This window comes from Bicyclus anynana, chromosome 7 (assembly GCF_947172395.1).
Source record: "Bicyclus anynana chromosome 7, ilBicAnyn1.1, whole genome shotgun sequence".
NCBI classification, from domain to species: domain Eukaryota; kingdom Metazoa; phylum Arthropoda; class Insecta; order Lepidoptera; family Nymphalidae; genus Bicyclus; species Bicyclus anynana.
In genome coordinates this window covers 16,532,122-16,546,827 of record NC_069089.1, presented here as the reverse complement: position 1 = coordinate 16,546,827, position 14,706 = coordinate 16,532,122, and the positions used below count along the sequence as shown (strand labels likewise).

The window sequence follows — 14,706 nt, the reverse complement described above, 5'->3', positions numbered from 1 at the left end:
GTACTGACCGCTCCATAGATTATTGTATAGATATAATTAATTCTATTAAATTATATATACCTAATATGTCTGTTTATACTGCCTACTATAAAGCTTATAAACACGAAGCCTGCTTAAAAGATTCGAGTTTTGGAACTAAGAACCACCACGCTGCTAAAATGCGAGTTGGCGGGCTGACGATGATAACGTAAGAGTAAATTTTGACTATGATAAATATGTATTAAAAAAAAATTACAACCGACATTAAAACAAAAACGTACTCACGAAACTAAAAAGCGAAAAATAAAATTGTAATATTATCTACCTACTGATCACTTTGAAGTCGATGTCTTGGCTGGTGGGAGGCTTCGGCCGTGGCTAGTTACCACCCTACCGACTAAGACGTACCTCTAAGCGATTTAGCGTTCCGGTACGATATCGTGTAGAAACCGAAAGGGCTTTCATCCTCCTCTTAACAAGCTAGCCCGCTTCGACCATGTATTGCATCATCACTTACCATCAGTTGAGATTGTAGTCAAGGGCTAACTTGTAGAAAAAAAGATTAATAAGTAATTGAAACTAAAAAGCAAATGTCGTTTTAAAGGCATCATATTTGATCGAATTGATTTCAAGAATTCGAATTTATTTTAAAAAATATTTTTTTGTTCACATGCACATACTCACCAAGTTATTGCTCAAGTTATTCCGGTTTACAACCAAATGCGAGCAATGCAACAGTTGTACGAACTTCAAGAAACCTGTTAATATAGTCTGTTTATTTATATATTATTCCGTATTGAATACATTTTGTGGAGTAAAATCATCAAACGCACGGCAGCGCAGTGGGTGAAGGTCAGACTAAGACAGGCGGTAAAATTGCGTAAAATACATGTTTTAAAGAAATATTATAGTGTTGTGCCTCTAGAAGGATCCACGGAGATCTCTGTAAGTAGATCTTTATATTTAAAATTTTATTTTTGTCCAAGCTTCATACTCGTTGATGTCTTTTGGAAGGAAAAGAATCGAACTAATTCATCGACATTTTAAGAAGATAAGGGATTTATTACCCACTAGCAGATTCGCTGCCTTTTCATCGCCAAGGTTCTCGTTTTCATGAAATTAGAGGGATAAAACATAGCCTATATTACAGCTTAATTAAAGGAATATGCAGCGCTGAATTTGCTGCCTAGGTAGTAAAACGTATTTTGCTTACTGATTTTCCAAACAAGTGATAGGACGAAATTTATTTAATATACCTCGCTAACATTTTAATATAATATAATTATACATAATTATGTATTCAAATCCTCAAACTAGGTAATCCAGTGCCTCTGCATGAAACTAAAATTATTCTTCTGTATCTGTTAAAGGCGTTAAAAAGGCGTAAATATTCTGTTCTGTTTCTTTATTTAAATGTGGTATATGGGACATCACTTTTAAGGCAATGGCATCCATGACACCTGACAATAGGCTTTACACGATAGATTTGTAGTACATGTCAGTATCCATAGCAATGATCCATTCATAATTTGTTACTCCAGTTCGTAATTGGTCGATGAACTCACGCGTCGACGTTGGTCATCGAGTCAAGGTCACCGTTGGTATGGACACCGCCACTTGCACTTTCTAGTACAGAACCTGTTGCGTTGCCTGTATATTTTAACCTATTTTTTATTATATTTCCTACTAGTACTCGGAAAAACATAATTATCAGCCTATTTTTATAGCCTACAAACAGTATCAGGCTGTCTCTCTTATAGAAGAGTAAATATGGAGTAAATTTCTTTGAATATGTGGAAACATCATCATTAACAGCTGATGGACGTCCACTGCTGGATATAGGCATCTTGCATAGACTTCCATATACCACAGTCTCGCGCCGCCACCATCCAGCGGCTTCCTGTAACCCCCTTGATGTTTTCAGTCCACCTAGGGGAAGGTTGAACAATACTGCGCAATCCGGTACGCCAATACCTTGGGACCTCAACGTCCATCGGCTCTTTAAAATTTGTATATACCCTGCCCATTGCCACTTTAGCATCGCGACTCTGTGTCAGTGACTTTGTTTCTTCTACGGATAACCTTAATTCTAATTCGATCACGCAAAGAAACTCCAAGCATATCTCGCTTCATAACCCCCTGAGTGACTTTAAGCCTTCTTCGGCAATAAAGTTAGAGAGTGGAAACATTATATCTAGTTAATTAACCATTATCTATAATGCAATAGTTTTTTAGGATTCCTATTTCCTAAGCCAATTTGCACGTAACGCAAATAAAAGTAGACTTGAAAACCATGCACCAATTGACGAGTGGATCAAGGACGTTCAACAGTCGCTTTGTTCTTAACATTTGAAATATAATATATTTCAAAAGTTAATATTTATATTCTATTCTACTCGTATAATATTATATTTGTAATAAGACTTTTACGACAGTATCATTTCTTTTAAGATATTATCGGTATTAGTCCAGAATCCGGAAAAATTCTAGCAAAACAATATTCGTTATTTTTTTTAATTACAATAGTAAACGTAATATTTTTTTTTTTTTTGTTAACAGTCCCTTAACAATTTTTATCATCTCGTTCATTTTGACTTTAGAGATCTTGCACGTCTTGATCTAACTATGAAAAGCTTGCGGCTATTATGAACAATTTTCTCAGCTGTACATATCATAACACAACGCCATCTAGTACAGAGACGTTCAAAAAATTTCAAAAAAAGACGTCGACTTCTAGCTGACGCAGTGAACTATAAAAATTAAAACTACCAATATCTTGTCTGTACAAAAGAAAAAAAAAGAATTATTGAAAAAGGCGGTCATGTCCGTTTTCGAGATTCAGCAAAACCAACAAACAACAATTCGTTTTAGGAACATCAAGTTTTACTATTTATAAAGACTCTACCTACCATATTTATATTTATAAAGATGACGAGAATTAAGAAACAAGATGATTGATGTAACAATGTTAATAAACTTTTTCTCTAATTTGATTGATTGCCTAATTTAACATGTTTTGATGTAATTTCTTGGAAAATTCAAATTCTTTATCAAATCATACTCAAAATAATTATAAACCGTTATGACATTTCAAAGACGTTTACTAACTAAAGTGGTAAACTTTAAGTTTTTAAAAAGCTTTGACAAATACGTTAACGCCATCTATGATAATACACAAGCAACACAAATTAACACACAAAACCTTGAACTGATCCCCCCCCCCCCCCCGAATTTTTATCTGGGAGGAGATGACCTGCGTCAACCTTGAACTGAGATCATCTTCACAATCCTATGGCAATAGTCAGTGGGTCAGTAGCACACGGGGATCGGTACAATCAAATACGGTATATTTGACTTCTACATCCTATATATTCACCTATTGTGTATCTGAAATGGCAGGGTTTTTTTAAATAGAAAGGTGGCGAACTCAAGCCGGAAAATACTGCTATGAAAATATGGCGGCTAATACTTTTTAGAAAATATCTCCTTTTTCATTCAAATGGTAAAACAATTCAAAAAAAAAATGAATAACAATAAATTTACTACAATTTCCGTTGAGCGCAGTGTTTTAGTAATATGTGACAATTTCATTTCCATACTGCTTGTGGAAAAAACTCTTTGGACCCATCAATTAAATACACAGTACAGTAGTTAAATAGCGATACATTTTAAGTATATTAAAAGTAGTACAGAAATTTAAAAAAAAAACAGTAAAATAAAACATAAAATAAATAAAGGGGAGCTCCATTCCCTTCCTTCCGAAAGCTCTAGAACCTGACCTGCCTCAAGCCGACGGAATCCGGTGTCGCTGGCGCAACGTACGGACGCGTGGCGCAAGACGCAAGCCCTGCCTTTCTATACATACTCGTACGAGTGCGTTTGGATTAAGTTAACGGAACGACATTAAAGTTCTGAGCCTAGTAGAAGCTACTGTGAAGCTAAGATTTCACATGCTTACTTTGAACAATAACAAACGTCCATGATTTTGTCCTATTTAATTATAATCCGGTTGTAGTTATTTTGTTGTTATTGTTAAGAAAACTACTGATTAATTTCGTATGTAACATTAACTACGACATTTTACTTTAAGATATGTATTTATATAACTTTACATAATTTACCTGTCATCCTCATCACTAACAGCCGAAAGACGTCCACACTGCTCGACATAGGCCTTTTGCACGGAATTCCAAACACAACGGTCTCGAAGCACCTACCTTTGGAATCTAAGATTTGTATACCTGAGTTGTTAGAAACCCTTGATACACGAAGTCTCGATTACAACCCCCAAAGTATTTGAATTTGTAAATTTTAAAAAATAATATTAATAACAACTATATTTATTATTCAAAATACCTAACGTTTGTGATATTTTATATTTATACTAATCAGTATATTATCATAACTTTACTGTGTAAGTTTAAAAACGCTCACGAATTTGTCCGAGTTGAATACGGTTGTTATCTATTTATGGTTAAAAAAAACTGCTGATCTATTTCTGACGTTTTTAAATAACGTATTTAAATAATCTGAGGCGTTTAAATAACGAAAATTTCGTTATTTAAATGCCCATTCAAGATAGGTTTAGTACAAAGCTTATTCGTCAATAATATAAAAATTTTATAGCTTTACCGATTACCTGGACCGTGAACGTAAAGTCGTATCTTAGAATTGCGTACATTATAGACGCCACTTGTACAGCTGTTAAACACTTAACATGTTCTAAACCAAAAGTGGATTTGATATTGCGAAAGATACTCTAAAGTATTTCCACTTGAGTCTACTTTGTAACGAGCGATGCGGTGTGGCAATTTATTATTTGATTTATTTCAAAGATTATTATTAGTGCTTTAATAATGGTTAACTAAAGTTAATGAGTAGCTCATTAATTTGAACAAAAAGTGCTTCTGAATTCATAGTGCCATCAATCAAAAATATAATTAAATATTTTTATTTTTTGCTCGATATTCTTAGACTTGACATGAATGTCTAAATATGATCAATGAAAGGCTTCTAGGAATTAGTTATAGCTAAATAGGAATCATTTGTACTTTTTACACGTGCATATTACTTCACTTACTGTCTTATACACTTACATGTTTATCCGATCTGCTCCAGTCTTACTACTTACTTGATCTATCTGAAAAAGGTAAATGAAAATAGGTCTATCAGTTTTGAACAATGATATAGCCAAGATGCTAAAACGTGCTCTCGCCAGCGTAAGATGAGCCATACGTTCAATAGTTCCCATATAATACGCGTTTCAAGTTATTTGAGCTATATACTGGGGGTTGTGATGTCTATAATTTCTGAATCGACAACATTGAAATATTTACGAAATAGTACTCAAAGCATCATCTTTCTAATAAAAAAAATAAAGTAGTATGCACTCAGATCATTCCATTCAACTTTCAATTTAATTTATTTAGTAGTTTCGGCGTGACGATAGACAGACGGGCAAGAAGCAAAAACTCATTTTGGCTTTAGTATCAAATACGCAATGTGCTCTAATAAAAATTATCAAAATATCTTCAATGCACAGAAATAAATCTGTTACAGCTTTGTTTTATGTATAGAAAGAGATGGAAATATTGCGAGGAAAAGTTAAGAATTTGTAATAAAATATTGAACAAATGTAATGTGTTGTTGTTAATGAGATATAATATATACCTCGGGACTCGTGTAAGATGTAACGTAATTTTACCACCATTATATAATGGTAAATAGCGTTAATAATTGGCACAGGTCAAGTGCACTATGATCCAATGCCACGCCATGACGTCTGTGTGACGCGAACAAAGAAATTGACTCCATTGTTTACTTTGCAGATGCAATGGTGATAAAATTACAATATTTTTTTCCATTTACGCAGCGATATCACCTGACGTTAAGTGACCATGCAGATCTAAGTTATAAAGGGCCTCCAATATCACATATACCTAGTTATGTTTAAGCTATCCTAACTTGTCCTCTCTGAGCCAGGTCATTCTGCGCTAAAATAGTGTATATAAGTCACATAACGGCGCGTGATCAAAGCCCACCTGTGATCAAATAAAGTCGAAAGTTCCAGTCGTACTTGCCCCCCAGACGCCGGGTACCTAACCCTCCCCCCTTCACTTCTGTGGTCAAACCCGTGATAACACCGCAAGGCTGCCCACAAGCGGGTTTAACGCAGTGGAAATGACCCAATCAAAAGTACTTTGTCTCAGCCATTTTGGCTCAAAATCGTAGGCTATATAGCCAACCCTACGGCAAAGACGACGATGATTTTTCCATAGGATATTTATTATTTATGTATAATTTTAAACTCATTGTTCTAAGCCTATTTTTAATAGTGCACTGCAAAATCATCCCTTTATTCTTATAGGATTTCGAGAGCCTCGACGATGCTTAAACAATATTTAAACGATAGTAATTTTTATTAGCCATTTAGTTCAAGTTCAATACGCTATTTTGCTCTGGCTCTCACTGCAGGCGCATTTTTTTTAAATAATAACAAAGTATTCAAAATTATAATAAATCTTGATTGATCTTGAAATGAGTTTAACGTAAATCTAAATATAACAATGTAACGTAAATCTGTTATTTTAAATTTATGCATAAAAACTAATTCATAAGAGAAATCTTGTCTTTTGTTGTTTTTTTCTGTGACACAGATCTGTTGTAAGCCTTCCAAACATTATTCTGAGTCGCTTGCATGCAGTGACTCCCCTCGACTCGCTTGATCACTCCACTTGGAGTACGCTTTCCGGTGCGGAGTCGCCATTGTAACACCTTGTGACCAGAACGTCCATCGGCTCTTCGAACTATGTGCCCCACACGCGACTTTGTGACATGTGACGGTTTTTAACGGCCTCCGCGGTGTTGTGTGCGGTGGATTTGCAAGATGGAGGTCCTAGGTTCGAACCCCGGCTGGGGCGATTGAGGTTTTCATAATTGGTCCAGGTCTGGCTGGTGGGAGGTTTCGGTCGTGGCTTGTTACGACCGTACTGTTAAAGACGTACCGCCAAGCGATTTAGTGTTCCGGTACGATGTCTACTAGAAACCGAAAGGGGTGTGGATTTTCGTCCTACTCCTAACAAATCACCCCGCTTCTATTTTAGATTGCATCATCAGATATCATCACGTGAGATTTGTAGAGAAAAAAAAACGTTGAGCTATGTCGGTGACTTTGGTTTTGCGAATCTCCTCATATATGATTCGATCTTAATTTCGATTCGACACTACGTTCTTCGACTTAGTAACTGCCTATCACGAGGTAAAACTAAACAATACTTACATCAAATTCTAGATCGGGCTTTTTGTTTCACAACATGTCTTCTCATTTGTTTTAGTATTTTTTTTGTGTAATAAAGTGTTTTTATTATTGTTATTATACTCTTATTCTACACAGGGTACCTGCACAAAACAATAAATGTTTTTTTTGCGTAAACTTGCAATTAAGTAAGGACAAAATCATCATAGTCACTTATAACAGGTTTAAACTTAACGTCAATCTCACTTGATGTTAAGTGATAACAGAATAAGATAACTCTCTAACCCTTATGAAATATCTACAGTTGTAAAATTAATTAAATCTTACAACAAATTTTAATTTACCACTCCTAAGACAACGATTGGCAAGAAAAGGTTAATTGTATTTTATCTTTCGTCTTGATTAAAAACAACATATTTAAACTGTTATTTAACAAATAATTCAAATCCAAAAATATTTCAAATCCAAAAATATTACAACTTGCAATATATTTTTGTTACATAACGTGTTTTTAGTGCCTTTATTTCATATTCTTAACAGAAAGATGAACTAAAATTGACAATATAGTCACGTTCACATGTGCCATTTAGGTGACAAAAGTTCTCCGTCTATAATATATATAAAAATGGTTGCGAGCGGGCCTTAAATTTTTTCAAAAATTATCTACATTTAATTCCGAATCGAATGGCACTTCAACCGTCGTGTTAGGGGTTAGGTCATAACCCCTCTCATTCTGAGAGGAGACTCGAGCTCAGCGGTGAGTCGAATATGGGTTGATAACGAAGTAATTTATATGTTGGTACATATAGTTTATGAGTGCAAAAAACCTACGACTCATCCCAAGGTTATAGGACTTATTCTAATCTCACGTGCAAATCTCGGAGGCGGCAATTCCATATTCGTGATACTTTTTGTTACAAAAAAATCTTTTGTCTTGGTTTACCGAGGCTTTATTAGTCGTTTACGTGTTTAAGTGTAGATTTTTGTCAACTTACGTGTTGCTTGCTTGCTTGCTCCAACGGTTCAGTATAGACATTAAACACAATAGAATACACTAACAATGGAATACACTTCTATTCCCGGTTTGCCTTTGCCTTAGACGAGTAGTGTCTAGTAATAGTGTAAAGGAGATGGTCCATTTCAGGTCCACTCTTGTACCCCATATCATTAAAATTTAAAAAATACGAGGATTTTATTAAAATTTATTAAAGTGAATAAATCTAACTACATAAAAAGAAATAAATAAAATAATAACCCAAGTTTTTGATTTATATCAAGATGGCGCCCATAGAGCAACTATGACATGACAATTGACAGCAAACGTCAAATCGATTAGGCATACCTAGGCCGCTCTAGATATCTACTGTGGCTCTAGGCACTAAGATCAAAATCAGCCACTGACAGTACCTAAAGTCATACATAAATATTTTGTTTACTGCATTGAAAACGTCATCTATCCGCCATTATTACCTCTACTAATGTTGCATTTCTTGGGAGATAATTAATATTATTTCGAAAGAATTAAAGTAAATTCGTAAATTTGTATAATCAAAAATAGTCAAAAAAACATCTCCTTTTATTTCCGCTAGGGTACAATGACTGATCCTGGGCTCCATACAATTTTGGACCTTCTCCTTTAAACTAGTTAAAGCTTACTGCATGACAGAAATGCAATGTTAAATTATATAAAGTGATTCAGAGGGAGACGTAGGACATCGAAACCATAGAAATACGCGCGAAAAATATAACCCTTCTTGCAGTCGGATAAAAACAAAGTCCTCAAAACTACTGGTTGAACTGTGACTAATAATATGTAGTTAGTTATCGTTAATACTAATAGTTTTGCCACCTATTTAGAATATCTAGACTATTTTAGGCAAACTATTTTCGATATATTTTTAACTTATTAAAGCCTCAATAGCTCAACGGTAAGAGCGGTCGGACTCATCATCGAGGGGTGGTGGTTCGATCCTCGCCCCGTTGGTCTATTATCGTACCCACTCCTAATACAGTCTTTCCTGACTAGTTGGAGGAGAATGGGAATATTGAACATATTTAAAAGATACGCCATATATTCTTTAAAAAAAAAAACACTTAGGTAGGTAAAGATTCAAAATAATTTTCATCTAATGTACAGATGGATGTTGATCGCTTTTAATCCGAATCTTTCACTATCACCATAAAATAAAAGTTCACCTTTATAGGCATTAGTAGAAAAGGTATTTGCTCATTCCATTGATTTAAATAATAATAAGTGATTCTGTAAACAAAGATGCATTGCAACAACAACTGCAAATGCAGTCTGCAATATGCAATATTTAACCTCTGGGCGTCCTATTTGAGACATTGCTACATAGTTTAAGCGTATCTAATAAATAACTATCTAGGTATAATCACACATAGAATAATTAGTGTTGCTAACTCAGCTATAATTAAGTGTTAGACCATAGAATATTGAAAGCGCTAAGTCCTTATATCCGTGTGTTAGAGAACAGGTCAAGTTGCTAAAAGTCGCTAAATACTTTATAAATTGCATCAAAATGTGCAACGTAAATAAACGGTTGGCAGTACAATATTTTTTTTGTATAGCCTGACTAGCAGGCTAATTCACTAACTTTGACGTAGTACCTAGTATGTAACAATAATGTTATCTGGTGGCTACTGACAAGTCTTCGTGGATATCATACAGTAACATTTTAACCGACTTCAAAAAAAGAAGGAGGTTCTCAATTCGAGTGTATGTTTTTTCTAGGGGTTACCCCTAGACCGATTTGAATTTTTTTTTGTTGTTTTGAGAAATAATTGGAATTATGCCATATATTCACTATGTCATGCTATTTTTTTTCTGCTGGCCTATTCACTAATTTGGTCTTTATTAACAACCTTCCACTTTAATCCCAGCCAACTGAAAGAGAGATATAAAAGCATTTATTGATTTAACAATAATAAAAATGATTAACAAAATTCAATTGTTTTAAAAATGAAGACGTAGTAAAAATGAAATTGTTATAAAAAATATCAATAAATACCATTGACGTCTATGTTTTTTATTAAAATTGTTAATATGTATTTAATATTGGGAATTGCAAGAACAATAGAAATACACGAATTATTAAATAAACGTAGCAAATTAAAGTTAAGCTGCTTCTTTACAAATTCACACGAAATTTGTAGTTTTATGTTTACAGTTAGATTTGTTAATTTCAAATTTATGTAATTTATTTAACCCAGGATTCGAACCCACTATCCCGTGATCTGTAACCGCATAGGCTACCTATTGGACCGCCGAGACAATTGCGAACGATGTTCACCAGTTATAATTATGATACTAGCGGACGCCCGCGATTTCGTCCGCGTGGAATTTAGTTTCTTACAAATCCCTCAGGAACCATGGATTTTTCCAGGATTAAATGTAGCCTATGTGTTGATCCAGAGTAAAATCTGTTTTCAATCCAAATTTCAGCCAAATCGCTTCAGTAGTAGCGGCATTATAGAGTAACAAACATCCTAACAAACATCCATACAAACTTTCACCTTTATAACACTAGCGGATGCCCGCGTTTTCGTCCGCGTCTTTCACAAATCCCTCCTGAACTATGGATTTTTCCGGGATTAAAACTAGCCTATGTGTTAATCCATGCCATAAATATATCTCAATACCAAATTTCAGCTAATTCGATTCAGTAGTCGAGGCGTAAAAGAGTAACAAACATTCATATCATCAAATTCATCAGTTTTCGTAAATCTCAGGAAACCATGGATTTTTTCGAGATAAAAAGTAGCGTATGTGTTAATCCAGAGTAAAATCTATTTTCATTCTAAGTTTCAGCTAAATCTTTCGGCTTTAAAGAGTAACAAACATCCAAACATCCATACAAACTTTCGCGTTTATAATATTGGTAGTATTTTTTTTATTTATTTATTATTCTAGGATTTATTTAATACACACCAATTTCATTATCAACACAATCGACTTGTATTGATGATTAAGTTTTTCCAGCTCCATTAAAAAGGGAAAAGACCGGGCTAATTATTATTATGGGAAACGTGCCATCGCATTACCGGGTAATTGCAACAAAAACTATCATTACTTTAAGTCGTTATTGTTGTAAACAATGGATCCTAATACGTAGTCACATTTTTTTTGGGTTTTCGGATTCGTTAAGGTTTTATATGCAGTTTTTATCCAATTATGATACATAATAGTGGACATATTTCATTAAGGACTGTTTGAGACAATGTCGCTGACTATGGACGTTATAAAAATGCTCAGAGTCACTCAGCGGGTGATGAACCAAGCTATGTTCGTAATATCTCTGAATGATAGAATCAGGTATGGGAAGATCTGCAGAAAAACCAAAGTTACCGTCATTGCTCAACGAGTTGTTTGTTTTTTATTTGTAAATAATATATAATGAAAGACTATTTATATTTTTATTTATTGATATATCTATACTAATATTATAAAGCTGAAGAGTTTGTTTGTTTGATTGAACGCGCTAATCTCAGGATCTACTGGTTTGATTTGAAAAATTCTTTCAGGCTTTTGAAGGCTATAGGCTACATATCATCCCTGTATTCCTACGGGAACCTTGCGAGTGAAACCGCGCGGCGTCAGCTGGTACAATATATTCTTGGGGTCCTAAAACTCGCGTCAGTTTACATGGGCACTGCACATTCCTCATATTTCTAAATGATGTAGAAAAGTTGTATTACTGAAAGTAATTGGCGGGGCAGTAGTTTAAGTCCCAATGTGCAAAAATGTTGACTTCGCGCCGTAAAGCGCTGTACCTGGGCAACCAATAGGTTGCCCTACCTATTAGGTGGATCGACGACATTACCGTGTTACTGGGAGTCGATGGATTTCGGATCAAATGTTTTACTGTAGTAATAGAAGAAGATGGATGACGTTCAGTGAAATAGCATTGCCTATAACATGATCGTTACAGAATGAAATATTATAACTCTAAACCCGCCAACCCACATAAGTTACAGCATGGTTGGCTAAATCCTATCTGCTAAAGTAGAAGGGTAGACCCTGCTAGCTTACTCAGTAATTTACTTAGGTACTTACTAAACACTATTTATTTACGTCACAATTATTGTTAATATTGTTAGGATTATCTACTAACTCATTAGATGTGAGGATAGGGCCTGGTGTCTTGCAACACAGGTTTTGTACCCAGTGCGAGCTCCAGTCCCCACATTATCACATTATCCAATTATAACTTAACACAGTTATATTGTTGTATATATCGTAATGTGAAGGAAAATAAATAAAATTTCATTTCATTTTTAATTTGGTCTTTATTAACAACCTATTAAAATAAACATCAAATCAACTGAGTAATATCATCTACCTACTGTATGATATTCACGAATGGTTGTCAGTAGGCAACGGATGACATGTGTTACATAGAATCTCAAGTTCGTGTACGTCAACTAACGTACTCGTGTTAGTGAATTAGCCTGATGGAGTGTGTCATTGGCCTGAAATAAACATATATTTCTTTTTTATTGAAAATGGAATAGGGTTCTATGATTTTGAATTTGATTTATACAGCCTCTACATATTTTAATAATCTCAACAATGACGAAGGTTTGCATTACAAGTGTCCGTGTGTTTGTATTTACCTCCGTTAGTATTCAGTTCGCGTCTGCCGACCATCGCGCAATTCACGTAAGTTGTCTCTTAAATCTTCTACGACACGTATTAATCTCCGTAATATATGTTTTATTATAAAGAAAATATAAAAAATACAATGATAATTGTAGGCAACCATGGATTTATGTGCGTTCATTTAATGCATAAAAAGTTAAGGTACTCTATTAAATTTGCTTACTATGCTTTAAGGGACTTTAACGCAAGCACGATTTACAAATTATTTACTTTCGAGTAGGTATTTGTTTTGCTTTTTCTAAGGAAAGAGTGTTAAAAACTAAAGTATATCGTTAATTAAATTACCATATCCTCGTTTTTTGAAATAAAATGTGAAGGTAAAGTATACAAGGACAGCTATTTAAGTTTTTAATTAATTTATTATTTTATGCTTATATTAAAAAACTAACTTAAACAATGTACAATAAAAGCTGTATAGTAATCATAAGTATAATAACAAAATAACATCTTTTTGACATAAAAATGGAACTGACTTCAAAGACGTATTTCAATTATTTTGTTTTTAAAACAAAATTACTAAACCTTATCAAATAAACAAAAAAAAAATTCATTTTCATTTTTCATTTTCATCGTAACGGAACGCTAAATCGCTTGGCGGTATGTCTTTGTCGGTAGGGTGGTGGTTAGCCATGGCCGAAGCCTCCCACCAACCAGACCTGGACCAGTAAGAAAACCTCGGTCCAGCTGGGGATCGAACCCAGGTCCTCCGTCTTGTAAATTCACCGCGCATACCACTGCACCACGGAGGCCGTCAAAAAACACATACTCGTAGAGGGTAGGTAAAACACATACTCGTAGGTATAACTTGTAGTAAAGTTAACGATTGACAATTGCATAGCATCGTGATTCTTATAATTACGAGCATATCTATACATATTTCATATGGAATATACTTATTTCAATGGAAGCTTCATTATCAGCGAGATACATAGAAATGCGGAATATTTATCCCCATATTCTCACGGAAAACGTAGTGATTTGTATCACACAAACCTGACTACGTCATTATTTATTCTAGATTATTCTTCGATATTATTAATTACTATCAAATATACAGTGAGAAATAATTGTCATAATGACTCAACGTTTAATTTATCCTTCTATTTGTCCCTGTAACTTACGTTAGTAAGTATGCTATCCGCGATTACTAAGAGATCACACTGTAGATTCACACTGATTAATTTAAATTCATAGAAATATTATGAAACCATAAAAATACCTTAGAAGATACAAAAAAAACAATATTTACTTTCCATATAGATGGTAGAGAGAGATAGTCGTGATATCCTAATGGATATGACCTCCGCCTACGATTCCGGAGGGTGTGGGTTTTTTAAGAAATTAAATATCATGTGACTTAAACGGTGAAGGAAAAACATCGCGAGGAAATTCTGCATACCAGAGAATTTTCTTAATTTTCTGCGTGTGTGAAGTCTGCCAATTCGCATTGGGCCAGCGTGGTGGACTATTGGCCTTACCTCTCTCATTCTGAGAGGAGACTCAAGTTCAGCGGTGTGCCGAATATGAGTTGATAATGATTACTAAGAGATCACACTGTAGAAATTATTTTAAACTCATAGAAATGTTATGAAACCATAGAAATACCTTAGAAGATACAAAAACACAATATTTACATTCCATATAGAGACGTCAACCCATCACGTCCTCGATCTCTCAAATGGTAGAGCTTCCATCTGCGCTCGCCCATAGACGCCCCTCGTTGACACTACTGCGATCCCAATCAAATACACAGTCGATAAAAACTACCAAGCCACTGAGTGCAAAATTCCTC

At 34.5% G+C, this 14,706-nt stretch overlaps 1 protein-coding gene across 3 annotated transcripts in view; it reads left to right on the top strand.

Moving 5' to 3' along the window:
• The window catches only part of LOC112044101 (elongation of very long chain fatty acids protein 7), a 90,198-nt gene that overhangs the window by 10,816 nt on the left and 64,676 nt on the right, over nucleotides 1–14,706 (top strand). Inside the window, exon 1 of one of the 3 annotated variants that reach the window (XM_052882381.1) lies at nucleotides 904–924. The exons of 1 other annotated variant lie outside the window; for it this stretch is intronic. The gene's annotated coding sequence lies outside the window, so the exon portion shown is untranslated. Of the gene's footprint in view, nucleotides 1–903; nucleotides 925–13,567; nucleotides 13,690–14,706 lie in introns of those variants that run through there. One more of the 3 variants, XM_052882379.1, reaches the window with a different exon arrangement.